Genomic DNA, 15,817 nt, shown 5'->3' with positions numbered 1-15,817 from the left:
TAGGATGAAGGCAAGAAGAAGGGGGCTGGCAGGAGGGTGAGGAAGACACAGCAGTGCTCATGTGTGCCCCCCACCGCCCCGGCCGCTGTAATACAGGGAGATGTAGCCCTGCCTCCGGGAGAGAGGGGCCTTGACATCTCAGGGCTAATTGAGTGCCCATGACACTAGTGCAAGGTAGGAGGTCACTAAGCCCCCCAGACTGCCCCACAGGACAACCGGAGCCCTGAATTGAGAGCTTCCGAGCTTTGCCTTGCCAGCGCCTAGCGCCAAGTAAAATGAAAACCAAATCAAACCATTTCCAGCTGACTCGATTCCAACTCACGGTGACCACACGCATGTCACAGGGAAACAGTGCTCTGCCGGGTTTTCAATGGTTGAAAACTTTTCAGTAGCAGATCACCAGACCTTTCATCCCAGGCACCTCGGGGTAGGGAGTCTGAGGTCCTAACTTTTGGGTTAGTAGCATAATGCTTTACTCTTAACTGCTGGCGACGCCCATGGACTCCACAAGACAACCCACCCACATTCCCAGAGATCCTGTTGAGTTTCCGGGGCTATCCATCTGTATAGAAGTAGACAGCTTCATTGTTCACCCACAGAGAGGCTGGGGGGTCCAATGCGTACCTGATACTACCACCAAGAGCCCCTCCCCCCCAAATGTGTCCACTGCCATCGAGTGGATTCTGCCATCGAGTGGATACAGGGCCCCTATACGATAGAAGAGGCTGAAAGTCTTCTCAGGAGCAGAACCCTTCCTTCATCTCCCAGGGGGCGGGTGGGGGGAGGGAGGGGGCTGGCAGGGACAAACGGCTGACCTTGCCGGGAACAGCCCAGTGTACAACCAGAGCCCCTTTTGGAGCCTAAGATGGGCCGTCTGGAAACCACAGCATGTACAACAACGGTAATGACTACCTTTGATGAAGTGCTGTGCTGTGCGAGCCCCTTACAGGACTTCTCTCGTTTGGACTTTATCAGGCAACCTCATGAGGCAGCGCTCTTATTATGCCATCTCCCGGATGAGGCGACTGAAGGGAGATTAAGCAATTTGCTCCAGGCTCTGCAGTAGGAAGGAAGCCAGGGAGCCTCCCTCTCAACCCAACGCTCAGGACTCCACACGTGGGGCTGCTGCCTGTCACCTACTGTGGGGCCTACGCTCTTGCTCCTAGGACCAGCTAGCAAACCCCTCGCCCACGGAGGACAGTTGGAGCGACACTTTACTAACAAGTGTGAAGCATTTAAAGTATCCGTAGTCAAAAAAAGAAGAAGAAGAAGAAAAAGAAAATGCTCTGAGGTTGATTGTGCTGGTGACTGCATGGAACTTAATAAAATTGACTGATTAAATTGTACGATAGGTGGACCACATCTCACTAAACACGTGACCAAATGAGACTTTTTACAAGATGAGACTTTTATGAAATAAAACAAAGTCTCAGGAAAGTACAAATGTGATCAAAAGTCCTTTGTTTTCTAAGAATAAAAATGAGAAATAAGGATGGTCACACACACACACACACACACACACACATTTTCTAGCCTCTTAAAAATGCCAGGTATCCAACGATACAGGACGATCCTGTTTTTAAAAAATTATTTATTTTTTAAATCATTTGATTAGGGGCTCATACAACTCTTATCACAATCCATACATACATCAATTGTACATTCATTGCCCTCATCATTTGTACATTCATCATTCTCATAATCTTTGCTCTCCACCTAAACCCCTAACTTCAGCACCTCATTTTTACCCATCCCACCCCCTCCCTCATGAACCCTTGATAATTTATAAATTATTATTTTGCAGGACGATCTTAGACTGAGTCTTACTTGTAGCTGGTACAGGGTCTGTGAGTGATGTGGTTCGTGGTGTAAAGAAAGATAACAACTCACAAACTCACGGTCATCAAGTGGATGCCAGCTCATAGCGACCCTCCAGGCAGGGTAGAACCGCCCCTGTGGGTTTTCTGAGCATGCACTCTTCCCGGGCGTAAAAAGACTCATCTTTCTCCTGAGAAGCAGGTAGCAACACAATACATAGCTCCTTGGGGAACAGCCAGTGGGTTTGAATTGCTGACCTTACAGTTAGCAGCCTGATTCGTAACCCACTAGGCCACCAGGGTTCCTTGAATGATATTAAAGCCCCTTATTTTTCTGTTATTACCACTCATAAGCATTTGGCTGCTACCAATAGGTTGGAGATCAGATCCCATCACCTACCCTGCCATCAGTTTCCAGGATGATCTGCAAAACAGAGCTCAAGCCCCCTTATCAGCAAGTTGGATCTGACTCACAGGGACCCTACAGGACAGAACAGACCTACTCCGTGGGATTTCTGAGACTAAATCATTAGCGGAGCAGGAAGCCTTGTCTTTCCTGGAAGACCTCAGCCTAGGCAATCCCATGGGGGCCGTTCCCCTCTGTTCTTTAGGATCACTGTGTCAGATTCAACTCCAGGGCAAACAGCAACAGCAGCAGCAAGTTCATCTTTACTTATCTCAACACATAACAAGCAGCCTACAGGCAGGGATGCAGTTTATCTAATTGAGTGATGCCCGCAAAACAACCTGCAACTCCCAAGCTACCCCGAGACCCCACAGAACTTCCGTGTGACTAGACTAGAAGCAACTTACAAAAAAACAAGTGCTTTAGGGAAAACAAAACAAACAAACAAAAAAACCTTCAAAGGTGGATTTCTTTAGAGATATGGGACATAAACCACAAATAACCTGTTCTGAGATCTTAAGAAGCAAGTCCATCGACATTCACCACAGCACGGGCATCATTTTCCATGAGAGAGTTTACACTAAAGAGGAAAGGTAACTAGATTTAAAATCTCACAGGAATTGACTCGGCAGCAGTGGGATTTGGGTTTATAATGACATATAAGAGCCATCTGTATTCCAGGAATGCAGTTTTAGAAAACAATAAATGGAATTCAGACCATTGGGGCATGAGCAAAAACATACTAAACACCCAGGCACCACCCCACAGCTTTTCAAATCTGTCGAATAAAATGGAAAGCATCCATACTTGTGTGTCCGCATCTCATCCTCAACAGAGGTGCAGCCTGGGTTCTGAGGTCCTTCTACTGAAGATTTTAAAATCTTCATCTACAGATCCCAAAACTCAAACACACGGCCATCGATCGAGTCGATTCTGACTCTTAGTAACCCCTAGAGGTCAGAGTAGAATTTCCCCTGTGGGTTTCCAAGACTAAATCTTCACGGGAATGGAAAGCCTCGCCTTCCTCTCTCAGCACAGCTGGTGGTTTTGAACTGCTGACCTGGCTGTTAGCAGCAGTCCCACACAAAATCTGAGCACTTGGAAGGAAACAGAATGGAACTTTGTATTGGAATCTAAATGGAGATTTTTTTCATGACGTTTTTTAAAAGGTAGGGCAGGGGAGGGATTGGACGGGAGGGACAGGGCAGAAGAGGATTCAGAAGAAGAAACCTTTTACTGGATGATCAGTTCTATGGTCTCGGAGCCTGACAGCGTGCCGGAGGACCAAACCAGGCCTGCCCGTGACCTCCACTTGGCAACTACTTTTGCCTTCCTAAATCATTCTCTCAAAGCAGCAATTAAAAACAAAACCCTCATCATTCTACCACTAACAAGTAATAATGAGCACAAGACGATCTAAGTCCCTGAGGGTATAAAGGGTTAAGCTGCAGCGGTTCGCCGAGGATCCACTCAGAGGTTCTTTGGGAGACAAGCCTGGCGGCTGGGCAGAATCCTGAGACCAGGGCCGGGAGAAGCCAAGGCCGAGCCCGGCATCCGTGGCGGTGCCCTGAGTTGGAATCAATGAAGGGCAGCAAACAGCAAATGAAAACATTTTTTTGTCTTAAAAGCTGAAAGAACGCTTGACAGCAGCCACGGTGTAAGTCATATATATCGATGGCACGCATGGTCCCCGGCGGGACTCTGCATGCATCTTATTTGGAGAGAACCACTGTAAACCGCCCGGCGCAGTACTAATACTACTGATGGAAAATTTAAAAAAAAACAACCAACAAACACAGTGACTGGGACACAACAGGAGAAAGGGTTGCAATTCCTTGCCGACAAAGGGGACACTTCCGCTCCCTAACGAGAGGTGTACAGACTGCAGGGCCTACGTGTCAGCAGGGCAGGCATGGCTGCTCCCCGAGCAGTCCACCTGCTACTACCCATGAGCCATCCTTTGCCCAGTGCGTGAAGGATTAGGAAAGGTTGCGCTAGGCCCTCAGTCTAGCACAGGAGCGACGGGCAGTTCAGGGCTAAGACAAAAGCACTTGCAGAAGGTAAGCCGTTTGACCTTCTGCTTCACATTTTGTTTTTTCTCAATAGGTCCTTGTCATTGCTGCTGCAGGAGACCCTGGAAGGAGGTCTGCTTGCGTGGTGGAGGTTGGAACATGTGACAGCCGGATTCTGCCTAGGAAGTCTTCCAGGCTCCATCTCCTGGTCCTGCAGTCTCCATTATTCGGAAGCCACCAGACTGAGGGGCTGTGAGGTTTTAACTTTGATTTGGTAGAGATTTTCCTTAGTGCTTTAATGTGTGTGTTTTCCTTTTTTGTTGTTTGTTCCTATAAACCACCTACCCACGGACGTTTTGCTAGCATTGGCTCCCTTCATTCTAAAGGGGTAGGTGGGGTGCCGAGCAGAAATTTTGAAAGCAATGCAACCAGGAAGCTGGGCGCCCACCTTTTCTCAAGTCACCTTGGCAGCCAGTCTCTGGGAGGGAACTCCTGTCCAGGGCGCTCCGCAGGGGACCAGGGAGCTGGCCAAAGGCTGAGCCAACGGGTGGGTGGGGTTGAGCGGACAGAGGGAGGAATCATTTTGGTGGCTGAGTCTTCCTTGCATACACGGGTCCACCCCAGACCCCCTTGCGAACCTTCTAAATCCTCCTCCGGCTCCGAGTCGTCCATGGGGAGGGGGGGGCACCAGAGCACACCCCTAGGAGAGCTTGAGCCTGCACCAGGAGGGTTCTGTTTCACTTGAGGGCACGGGTCAAGCGGGAGTCCAAGAAGCCCCCCTTCCCTGAGCCCCCCTCACCACCACCACCCCCCACATACACGTGGCCACTTAGCATGCACGCACACAGCGAGGTGACAGCGCTGGGCATCAACCGTAGGCGGGTGAATGAGAGGGCCTGGCGCAGTGCCCTGGGAGCTGGCGGGCACGACCCTGCAGTCGCCCGGAAAAACAGTGTCCCTTTTCTCCACCACCCTCCCCACCTTGTCGCTCCGAAAATGCCCGGGGATGCCTGGACCCGATGCTGCAGGGTTGCGAGCGACGACCGCGCCTCCATCCCTCTGCCAAGTGCGGCCACGACCAGGACCATCTGGCCCTCAAATAGTTCTCGGACCTGTTGGTATAGACCCCTACCGAGGTCCCCCAAGGGACCTGGGCCACCGCACAGAAGCCGGGGGTATTCTGCGAAGAGGCTGGTCTGTGCTTAGCACTGGCACGGGACGTGATAGCCACAGGAGAGCGAAGACCCTCACACACCTCCCTGGAGCTCCGTGCTCCAGTGCCCTCGCCTAGGCAGGTGAACCTCCCGAGGGCCCTCCATCGCCCCGCGAGGCCCGCCAGCGCTGCCTCCCCTTCCCTGAACACGCAGGGTCCACAGCGCCCCCACCCAGAGCCCACCCGCGAAGGTTCCGGGGCCGCGGACAGCTGCTGCCACTGCCTCCAGGCGCTGCGAGCCGTCCGTCCCGAGGGCAAGCGGAGAGACTGGGGACCCGGCGGGGCCGGCAGGATGGAGAGGACCGGCGGGCTCGGGAGCAGCGCCCCTCCCTTACCTGGCGCTCCTGGGCCCAGGTTAGGGCATCCGCCGGGTGCTCGCCCCTCCGAGCGCTCGCTGCGCACCTGGCAGCCCGGTCCAGCCCAGCCGCGGCGCTAGCGCTTCATGGCGCACGAGGGCTGGCCCGGGCCCCGGGCAGCGTGTCCAGTTGGCGGCGGCTCCGGCAGCTCCTCCGGCCCTCGCAGCTCGCCAATGGCTCCCCGCCTCCCCGCCCCGCGTCCGCGCGCCCTTCCTCTGCGGCCGCCCTTTTCCCTCCGCTCCCGGGACCTGCCAAACAGGTTTCTCCGCTCGGGTGGTGCCTGCAGTCTCTCGGCTCAGCAGCGGCCGGGCGGCAGGGCTGGGGCTGGGGGCGGGCCCCGCCGTCCGCCCGCCCTCTCTCCTCCCCGGGGCGGAGAGGCCGGGCGAGCCCGGAGCGGGCGCACAGCCCAGCCCAGCCCAGCCCGCGCCCTGGGCGCGCCGCGGAGTCCGTGGAGCCACGGCCGGGCCCGAGCGCGCCCCCGCCGTTCGGAGGCTCAGGCGGGGGCCGTCCTCCGCCCGCGTCGCTTTCCGGTCGTCCTGGGCCGGCCTGGCCGCCGCCCCCGGTCGGTGACCGCGCCAGCCCGGAAAGCTGGCGGAGCCGCGGCGCGCCCTGGACATGAGCTCCCTCGGTAAGGCGAGCCGTGCCCTCTCAATGCCAAGTCACGTTTCGAGAGCGGTCACCGAATGTGCGTCGCGGTTCGCCGCATACAGAGTCGGGGAAGCGACAGCGCCCAAGACTCTGTCTTTCTGCGGAGACCAAAGCCCCCCGCGTTTGCGGGTTTCGGGATCACGGACGCTTGAGGCGCCGCCAATGAAGCGCGCAGCCAGGTTGGAAACGTGCTGACGCCGTTGGCGGTTCCGAGAGTGAGCACCGCGCCTCTGCGGCTGCGTGTACAGCACAGCACACGCCAGCCACTTTCTGCCCACGCGGCTTTTATTGTTCACCTACTATGGACCGGTCACTGGGATACGAGTGAAGGGAAACCAAGGATGCCAGAGGGGACATCGGACTCAGTCACACATGCCCCTGTTGCCCCCACAAACCAGAGAGGTCCTCATCAAGCTCCTCAGCTGCCAACCTCACCCCCTTAGAGTTCAGGTTCCCATCTTGGGGTGGGAGTAAGGGGGGGGAGGTGTCAGGAAGAGTCCAGGAGGGGGGGGGAACTCAGAAAGTCGCAATTTCAACCACGACCGGAGTTGTGAGGAGAGAGAGTGTTGGTAGCTTCGTGGTCCACGCTTCAAGAAGTTACTGGGAAACAAAACTGGCGTTACAACATCGTGGGTTTTCCCCCCACAAACTTCTTGAAGCCTCCTCATGTATGAACTTTGTGTCTTGAGTCTAACTTGATCTTTGATTAGGTGGTGGTGCTGGTCTGTCAGTTCATCGCTCTGCGCCTCCTCAGTTGAACAAATTGCCATATTTGAGTGTCTGTTGGGGGCCGGGCACTGGGATGCACCAGTGAGCTGGTCAGGCACCTTGCAGGTTAAAGGTGATGGTTGCAGCTAGGAGGTTGGGAGGAGCCCCTTCTGACTCTTGGCGCCCTCGTGGGTGCACAGTGCAACTGCTGTGAGCTTTCAGTGGCCAAGGCCTGGGTCAGTGGTTCCAACCACCAACCTTGTATGGGCCAGTCGTGAAGCTCTGATCCTTTGGAAACACCCAGGACTTTGAACAAATAGAGCAAGATTAGCTGAGAGCGGGATGGTAAAGGAGCCTTCTAGTGTGTTGACCTGGGTGATCGATCTATCTATCTATGTATCATCTATGCCTTTACAGTTAAATAGGTACATTAATGTGAACTTTTAAAGAGGGAGGCCTAAGAGATGAAAGGGTTAATTCATTTCTTCAGTGTGGTCAGGGTAAGTCTCATGAAGTTACAGGTGAATCCACAAGACTAGAGGTTTCTGCCAAAAGGCTGTGCACACCTTCCTGGCCTTTTGGGAGGAGGCTCTCGGAATGGGTCGGCGCAGGTGGCAGATGGAGGAAGTGGCAGGTGTGGGCAAGTCCTGACCCTTGTCCTCTCTGGAAGAGCCGTGCCAAATTTAGGGGTGCCCAGTCAAGTTAATCATTGAAAGTCTCTGCCGCCCGCAACCAGGATGGATTTCGAACCGTGCTCTATGGGGCACCTGAAAGATGGCCTCTATGTCCCACAAACTGGATTCTTTCTCTGATGGGATTGAATCCGCACCCTGGTTTTCTTTAGAAGGCACCCCCTTTGGGATGGCCAACACCTTTACCGGGCAAGTTGCCAGAGGGAGGGGTTGGAGTGGGGGACGGACGGTGGGTTACATGGAGCAGAAACAGCTGTTTCTAAAAAGAGCAACTGTTGCTTAGGGTCTTGTCCTTTGTAATTTCCTCCAACTGTTGAGGGTGCTCCCCCCCACCCCCGCCCCTTTCCTTTTCTTGGCAACACGCCTGTGCACAAGGGGCCCTGGGAGTTGTCAAGAGAATTAGCTCAGTTTTACTGAAAATTCATTTCCTAGATTATTATTTTTTTCCCTGCAAGATAAGAGCTAAAGCATCAAAGCGATTCTTAAAGGGAGCTGATACTGCCTGTATTTAGTTTCTTGCGAACCCCGTGGTCATTTAAGCTAAAGCACTGACTGCCAATGGAAAAGCTAGTCTTGCCTCACCAGGCGCTATTGTAACCGGGCTTGGCAGTCAAGAGGAACTCACTTGGAAGGTACATTCTTCACTGCCATTGTCTAGCGCTGCTTCAGGTTTAGCACTTGGTAACTCTGTCTCTGCAATAAATGAAATCGACCCCCTGCCAGCCAGTCTATTCCGACGCATAGCGACCCCATTGGATGGAGTCCAGGTGCTCCACAGGGTTTCCAGCTCTGTCATCTTGGCAGGAGCCGACGGATGCGTCCTTTCTCCCCTGCAGAAGGGCCGCTGGGTCTGAACCCCTGACTTTGGGGGTGGCGGTGGCATGCTTTAACCACTGCACTGCCAGGGCTCCTCCAAATGGAGTTCTCTAAACACTCATTACCATCCAGTCCATTCTGACTCGCGGCGACCCTAGCGGGCAGGGCAGCACTGCCCCTGGGGGTTTCCGAGACCCTCACTCTAAGACTGTTTCCAGCTCTAAGTGGTTTCCAACTTCTGACCTTGGGATTAGCAACCTCAGACGTAACCACTACACCTGCAGGATGCCTCCCAATGGAATGAGAAGATTCAGACAGTCTTCTTCCCCACTTCCTTCTACGTGCTATTTCAGACAACATACACAGACCCAGATAATGTCTTCCTTTGTCTCTAGCACGCGTGTTTTTCCAGATTCCTCTGGACTTACTGGGCTTTTCTTGCTCTTATTTACTTTTAAGTCACATGTAATGGCTTCTTTTGTTTTCTAGTCAACAGTATACATTACACAACTGGGTGGCAAAAGGAATATGAAGCGCCAGGTCCCAAAGTGTGTCCCACAGGTACATGATGCTTAATAGCCCAGAGATTTTATAGGAGTCTTGGTGGTGCCGTGGGGTAAGCACTGGGCTGCTCACCAAGAGGTTGGTGGCTTGAAAGGACCAGCACGCCAAGTAAGAAAGATGAGTCCATCTGCTTTCTTAAAGATCCACAGCTCCCAGCATTCCATGGGGCAGTTCTTCTTGGTCTTAGGGTCGCTATGAGTTGGAATTAAGTTGATGGTAGTAGGTTTTTAGGAATTCTTTAATGTTAATTTTTCCCAAACCATTTTATTGGGAGATAATACAGATATCATATCATTCCATAGTTCACTCATATCATGCAATATTGTACAATTGCTACCACAATCAGTTTCAAATATTCTTTCCTTCATTTAAAAAATCATTTTATTGGGGATTCATACAACCCTTATCACAGTCCGTACATCCATTCATGTGTCAGCACATTTGTACATTTGTTGCCATCATCATTTCCAAAACATTTGCTTTCTGCTTGAGCCCTTGATATCAGCTCCTCATTCCCCCCCTCCCTCATGAACCCATGATAATTTATATATTATTATTATTTTGTCATATCTTACACTCTCCGACATCTCCCTTCATCCACTTTTCTGTTGTCCATCCCCCAGGGAGGAGATCCTTGTCCTTGGTTCCCCAGTTTTCCATTTAAAAAAAGTTATTCTTTAATATGCTATTAAAATTAGTTTCTTCCTTTTGTACTCATGAGTATGTAAATTTATAACATTAGGGTACAGTTATTCTTTTTTTGTTCCTACCAGGATCAGAATGTAAGTACTGTCCAGCTGAAACAAGCCATGGCGTCACATGACTAAAGTAATAAGCTGCCACGCAACAGCGCCGCCCTTTGAACCCACACCAGCCCTTCCTCAACTGTCTGGTTTTACAGGCTGGGAGACCCACAGGGGCCGCTCTACTCTTTCCATAGCAGTGAGTCAGAATCGACTCGATGGCAGTGTGTTTGGTTTGGGCGGTTACATCTGTATGGAACTGTAAAGAGCAATACACTGAATGGTATTAATAAAATACCATCTAAACCTGCGGTTTTCAACCTGTGGGTCATGACCCTTTTGGGATCGAATGACATTTTCATAGGGGTCGCCTGCTTCATAACTGTAGCAAAATGACAGTGATGAAGTAGCAACGAAAATAATTTTATGCCCCCCACCAGGGGGACAAACAACAGAAACATGTATGAAGGGAAACAGCAGACAGTGTAATATATGAAAATAATAATAATGTATAATTTATCAAGGGTTCATGAGGGTGGGAGGGACAAAAAGCAGCTGATACCAAGGGCTCAAGTAGAAAGAAAATGTTTTGAAAATGATGGTGGCAACCAATATAAAAATGTGCTTGATACAATGGATGTATGAATTGTTTTAAGAGCTGTAAGAGCCCCCAATAAAGTGATTTTTTTTTCAATAAAGTGATTTATAAAAAGAAATAAGAGGAAGGAAATGTTCCCAAAAAATAAATAATTTTATGGTTGGGGGGTGGGGTTCACCACAACATGAGGAACTGTATGAAAGGGTCACGGCATTAGGAAGGTTGAGAACCACTGAATTCTAAACTGAATTAGCCCGATCCGTTTATATTTCCATGAACAATTTATTATGCCAGTTTGCCATCATGTGGAATGCTGCTAGCTGTGTTTTCCTATGGGGGTAAGAAGTTCATATATTTTACTTGAGGCTGTTTCCAGCATTTATCATTGTTTCCTGAGCACACGTGATCCTTGCAAACTTCATCTCTCATCTGCCCCAGCCAGCACCCTGAGCTCCCGGCCTTCCCAGCTGCATGCCTTTCCCTGAGTCTACCTACCTACCTTCAAGTTCAACGCACACAGCTTCCGTGTGGGTTTCAGGAGACTGTTCTTCACGGGACTGCCCTCCCTTCCCTTTCGTTGTGTGTTTTTAAACTTTTAGTTTGGAAGCAATTTTAGCCAGCTTACCAGTTGCTGCCGAGTAGATGCCTGCTCAGGGCAACCTGTCATGGATTGAATGGCATGTCTCAAAATAGGTGTCAACTTGACCTTGCCATCATCCTTGGTCCTTTGGCAGTCATGTGATGATGGACTTTGGCAAGGATGCAATCATACCCCACGGTGTGATCTGATGTGATCAGCTGATCAGTTAGTTGTAAGGGCCTTAGGGTGGGATACATACAACACCTTTATTCAGTACAGAGCCCTGTTCCAATGTCAGGGGAATCTCCCTAGGGTGTAACCTGCTTCATCTTTTATCTTACAAGAGATAACAGGAGAGAGAAATAAGCAGACAAGGAGGGATTCGATACCTATCGAGAAAGAAGAGTGAGAAGAGGAGTGTGTTCTTTGAACCCAGGGACCTTGTGCTAAGAGCCTCCTAGAGCCAGGGAATGACTGATGCCTACATGAGACACATGGAAATGGATCTCCAAGGAATGCCAGACCCACGGGTGTTGAAAGGAGTCAAGGCCTTTCCACTCGAGCCAACAGAGCGTAAACTTCTCCCATCGCCAGTGCTCTGGGTTTGGACTCCATTGTGAGATAATAAATGTCTGCTTGACAAAGGCTTCCCTTGTGCTAAGTCTGCTCCAACAGCCCCAGAGAACTGAGAGACGGGCCATACAGGGGTTTCAGTGACTGACTTTACAGAGGTGGATCGCCAGGCCTTTTTTCCTAGGCACCTCTGGGTACATTCAAACCTCCAACCTTTTCATGAACAATTCGCACCACCCAGGAACTTGGAATTCTGAAACGTGCATGCTGAAATGTATATTCTCTCCGCTTGAACTCCCATCCCTCATAAGCCTGGCCTCTTCTTCCTCCTTTATACCCTGTAGTGCTGAAGTGACTTCCCCTCAGAGAGCCTCACCATCCACCCCCAGGCAGTAATTCCCAGAGCTTTGTGCACTTAATTTCTAGGAAAATCTTTATTCCATTCTCTGGTGACTGCGCACCCACTGCACTCTGATTTCTCTGCACCCTACGGCTGAGTCTTGTTCTTCTTGGTCTCCGTTGGCGTAGAGCGTTCACACTGGCAGTCTACCTGCTCAGGAATTCTTGTAGGATGAATGGATGGGCTACATGCGCATCATTCTACACCATTATGTAGTGCTCTCGCCTGCTGATAAATTACTCTGTTGGCTCACTGGCTTTTATTGAATTATATTTGCATTGATCAGATGCACGTCCAGAAATATCTGAACAGTCACAACCCACCCTGTTCAGAGCTTTGAAAGGTCCTTTCTTCTCTCCACTTCCTGTTATTGGACAGGCTGTGATCTGCTCTGCATTCTCACTCCTCGAGGAGGGCATCTCCAGTAAGAGACAAGTACCTGTTTCATGAGAACCAGGGCACGAGCGAGTCTTGGGTGCTGTCAACGGGGCAATAAGAAGAATGGTGTCCATGGGTTCCAGTGGTCGGGCTGGGTACACACACCTTCTACCCAACTGTCCTAAACTGCTGGCCGCCACGAGTGACTGTCCCTCCCAAGGGAAGAAAAGCAAATTAAATGCAAAATGAAGCAATGAGAAATAAAATTTCACTTATCATCTTGGCAAAGTTTTTTTTTTTAATCCTAGGATTATGCTTTCTGACAGGAATGAGAAACAAGCACTGTTCTCAGGTGGGATCTGGGTAAACTACACTGCTTTAGAAGGAAAAATCAGAAATTTTACCAAATGCCAACATGCATGCCTGGTAGCCCAAGCATTCATGTCGAGTTAGGCAAAACACTAAGGGCATGCAACAGAACAGCAAGGGGAACAGAGTAACGAAGTCCCCAGGGAATACCAAAAATAGACTTTAGGGCCAGGGCTTGGCACCCCATCAGACTCCACCAGAAAACACTCCTAAAGGCCAACAAACAGTCTTTAAACTAATTACAAGCTTTGCTTTGTTGTTGTGTTGTTGTTTTTTGTTTTTGTCCTTGGCTTTTTGTTGTCGTTTTGTTTTCTTTGGTTGCTTGGTTTTGCTCTGTCTTATTTTTGTGCATGTTATTATCTCCGCAGGTCTGTCTAAGTAAGATAGGCTGGATGAACAATCTGGAGGAGAAAACAATGGGACTGACAGTTCTTGGGGCACATGGGGGACAGGGAGGTGGGGGGAAAGAAAGTGGTCTTAACAAACCCAGGGACAAGGGAACAATGAGTGATCCAAATTGGTGTGAGGAGGGTGTAGGAGGCCTGGCAAGGAGTGATCAAGAGTAATGTAACCGAGAGGAATTAGTGAAACCCAAATGAAGGCTGAGCATGATAGTGGGACAAGAAGAAGGTAAAAGGAAATAGAATAAAGAGCTAGGAGGCAAAGGACATTCATAGAGGTCTAAATACAGGCATGTATATATATTTATATGTATATATTAGAATAAGGAAATAGATTTATGTCCATATAGTTATAGGTTTAGTATTAAGGTAGCAGTTGGACATGGGGCCTCCATTCAAGTACTCCCTCAATGCAAGAATACTTTGTTCTATTAAACTGTCATTCCATGATGCTTCCTGACATGATCACTGAAGACACAGCGGGTGCATAAGTAAATGTGGTGAAGACAGCTGATTGAGCATGCCTATCAAAAGATATAACATCTGGGGTCTTAAAGGCATGAAAGTAAACAAGCGATCATCTAGCTCAGAAGCAACAAAGCCCACATGGAAGAAGCACACCAGTCTGTGTGATCACGAGGTTTCAAAGGGATCAGGTATCAGGCATCAAAGAACAAAAAATCATCATTGTGAATGACGGGGAGTGTGGAGTGGGGACCAAAAGCCCATCTGTAGGCAACTGGACATCCCCTTATGGAAGGGTCGCAGGGAGGAAACAAGCCAGTTAGGGTGCAGGGTGGCAACGATGAAACATAACAACTTTCCTCTAGTTCCTAAATGCTTCCTTCACCACCACCACCCACTATCATGATCCCACTTCTATCTTACAAATATGGCTATACCAGAGGATGTACACTGGTACAAATAGGAACTGGAAGCACAGGGAATCCAGGACACATGATCCCTTCAGGACCAGTGGTGTGAGTGACGATACTTGGAGGGTGGAGGGAGGGTGATTGGAAAGGGAGAACCGATTATAAGGATCTACCTGTGACCTCCTACCTGGGGGACAGACAACAGAAAAGTGAGTGAAGGGAGATGTTGGAAAGGGCAAGATATGACAAAATAATAATTAATAAATTATCAAGTGTTCATGAGGGAGCAGGGAGCAGGGAGGTAGAGGGAAAAATGAGGAGCTGATGCTAGGGGCTTACATGGAGAGCAAATGTTTTGAGGATGATGCGGGTGACGAATGTATAAATGTGCTTTATACAATAGATATATGTATGTATTGTGATAAGAGTTGTATGAGCCCGCAATAAAATGATTTTTAAAAAGAGAGCTGTAAGAGTCCCCATTAAAATGATCTTTAAAAAATAGATGCATATCCATACAATATGATATGTATCTGTCCTCTTTAAAAGTTATTATCATACGATGACATCAAGTCAGTTTCAATGCATGGAGCTCCTACATCCAAGAGAACTCACCATACACTGCCAGGCCTGTGTCATTCTCACCACGGTTGCTATATTTGCGCCCATTGGTGAAGCTGTGGTGTCATCCCGTCTCTTTGAGGGCCTTGCTTCTCTACACGGGCTCTCTACTAAGCATGGTGTTCTTTTCCAGGGGCCGGTTTCACCTGATCGCGTGTGCAAATGAAACAAGGCGGAGTCTGGCCACCCACAATCCTAAGCAGCATTCTGGCTGTGCTTCCTCCGAGAGAGATCTGTTTCTTCTGGCATTCCATGAAACATTCACTATTCCCAATCAACCATATAGCCCACAGGCCTCAAACTTCCTTAGGTCGCCCTTTCCCGTTGCCCATCCTTTGTACATCTAGGAGCCAATGGACAGCACAATAGTTTGGATCAGACGCACCGGGTAGCATCTTTGTTTTTCTAACACTTTAAAGTCTTTTGCAGGAGGTTTGCCCGACACCCTATGTGATTTGATTTCCTGACTCCTGCTTTCCGGGGTGCTGACTGTGGATCTAAGTAAAATGAAAGCGGTAGCTTCTATCTTTTCTCCATTTATCATGCTGTTACCTGATGTTGGTCCAGTGGCGAGAACTTGTGCTTCCTTCATGTTGAGCCATGTTCCTTACTGACACCTTGGCTGTTTGGCCATCAGGAAGTGCGCCAAGACCGCTTTGCTTTCAGCAAGCAAGGCGGTGTCATCGGCATACGGTACGTTGTTCGTGAGTCCTCCTCCAATCCCGATGCCAAGCTCTTCTTCATACAATCAGGTGTATCAGAGCAATTGCTCACATGCAGACTGAATCAGCACGGTGAAAGGATAAAAACATCACACACGTGGTTGCTGATTTTAAGCCATGAAGTGTCCCATCTTCTGTTCAGATGGCTCCCTCTGGGTCTGTACACAGGCTTCACACGAGCACTCTTAAATGTTCTGGAGTCCCCATTCCGGGCAATTGTATCCACGCTTTGTTATGAGCCACATAATCTAATTAATGCCTTTGTGCGTTAGACGCGGTTGACTAGGGAAATAAATCCAGTTATACTCATATATGTATAAGAAAG

At 49.7% G+C, this 15,817-nt stretch overlaps 1 protein-coding gene across 1 annotated transcript in view; it reads right to left on the bottom strand.

Annotated features, from left to right (window-relative positions):
- ATP8B1 (ATPase phospholipid transporting 8B1) overlaps positions 1-6,082 on the bottom strand; it is a 119,985-nt gene extending 113,903 nt beyond the window's left edge. The window contains exon 1 of the mRNA XM_075532625.1: positions 5,784-6,082. The gene's annotated coding sequence lies outside the window, so the exon portion shown is untranslated. The remainder of the gene's footprint in view (positions 1-5,783) is intronic.
- Positions 6,083-15,817: the final 9,735 nt, after the last annotated feature.

This window comes from Tenrec ecaudatus, chromosome 15 (genome assembly GCF_050624435.1).
Source record: "Tenrec ecaudatus isolate mTenEca1 chromosome 15, mTenEca1.hap1, whole genome shotgun sequence".
Lineage (NCBI taxonomy): Eukaryota > Metazoa > Chordata > Mammalia > Afrosoricida > Tenrecidae > Tenrec > Tenrec ecaudatus.
The sequence above is the reverse complement of the archived record's forward strand: the minus strand, read 5'-3'. Positions and strand labels throughout refer to the sequence as shown.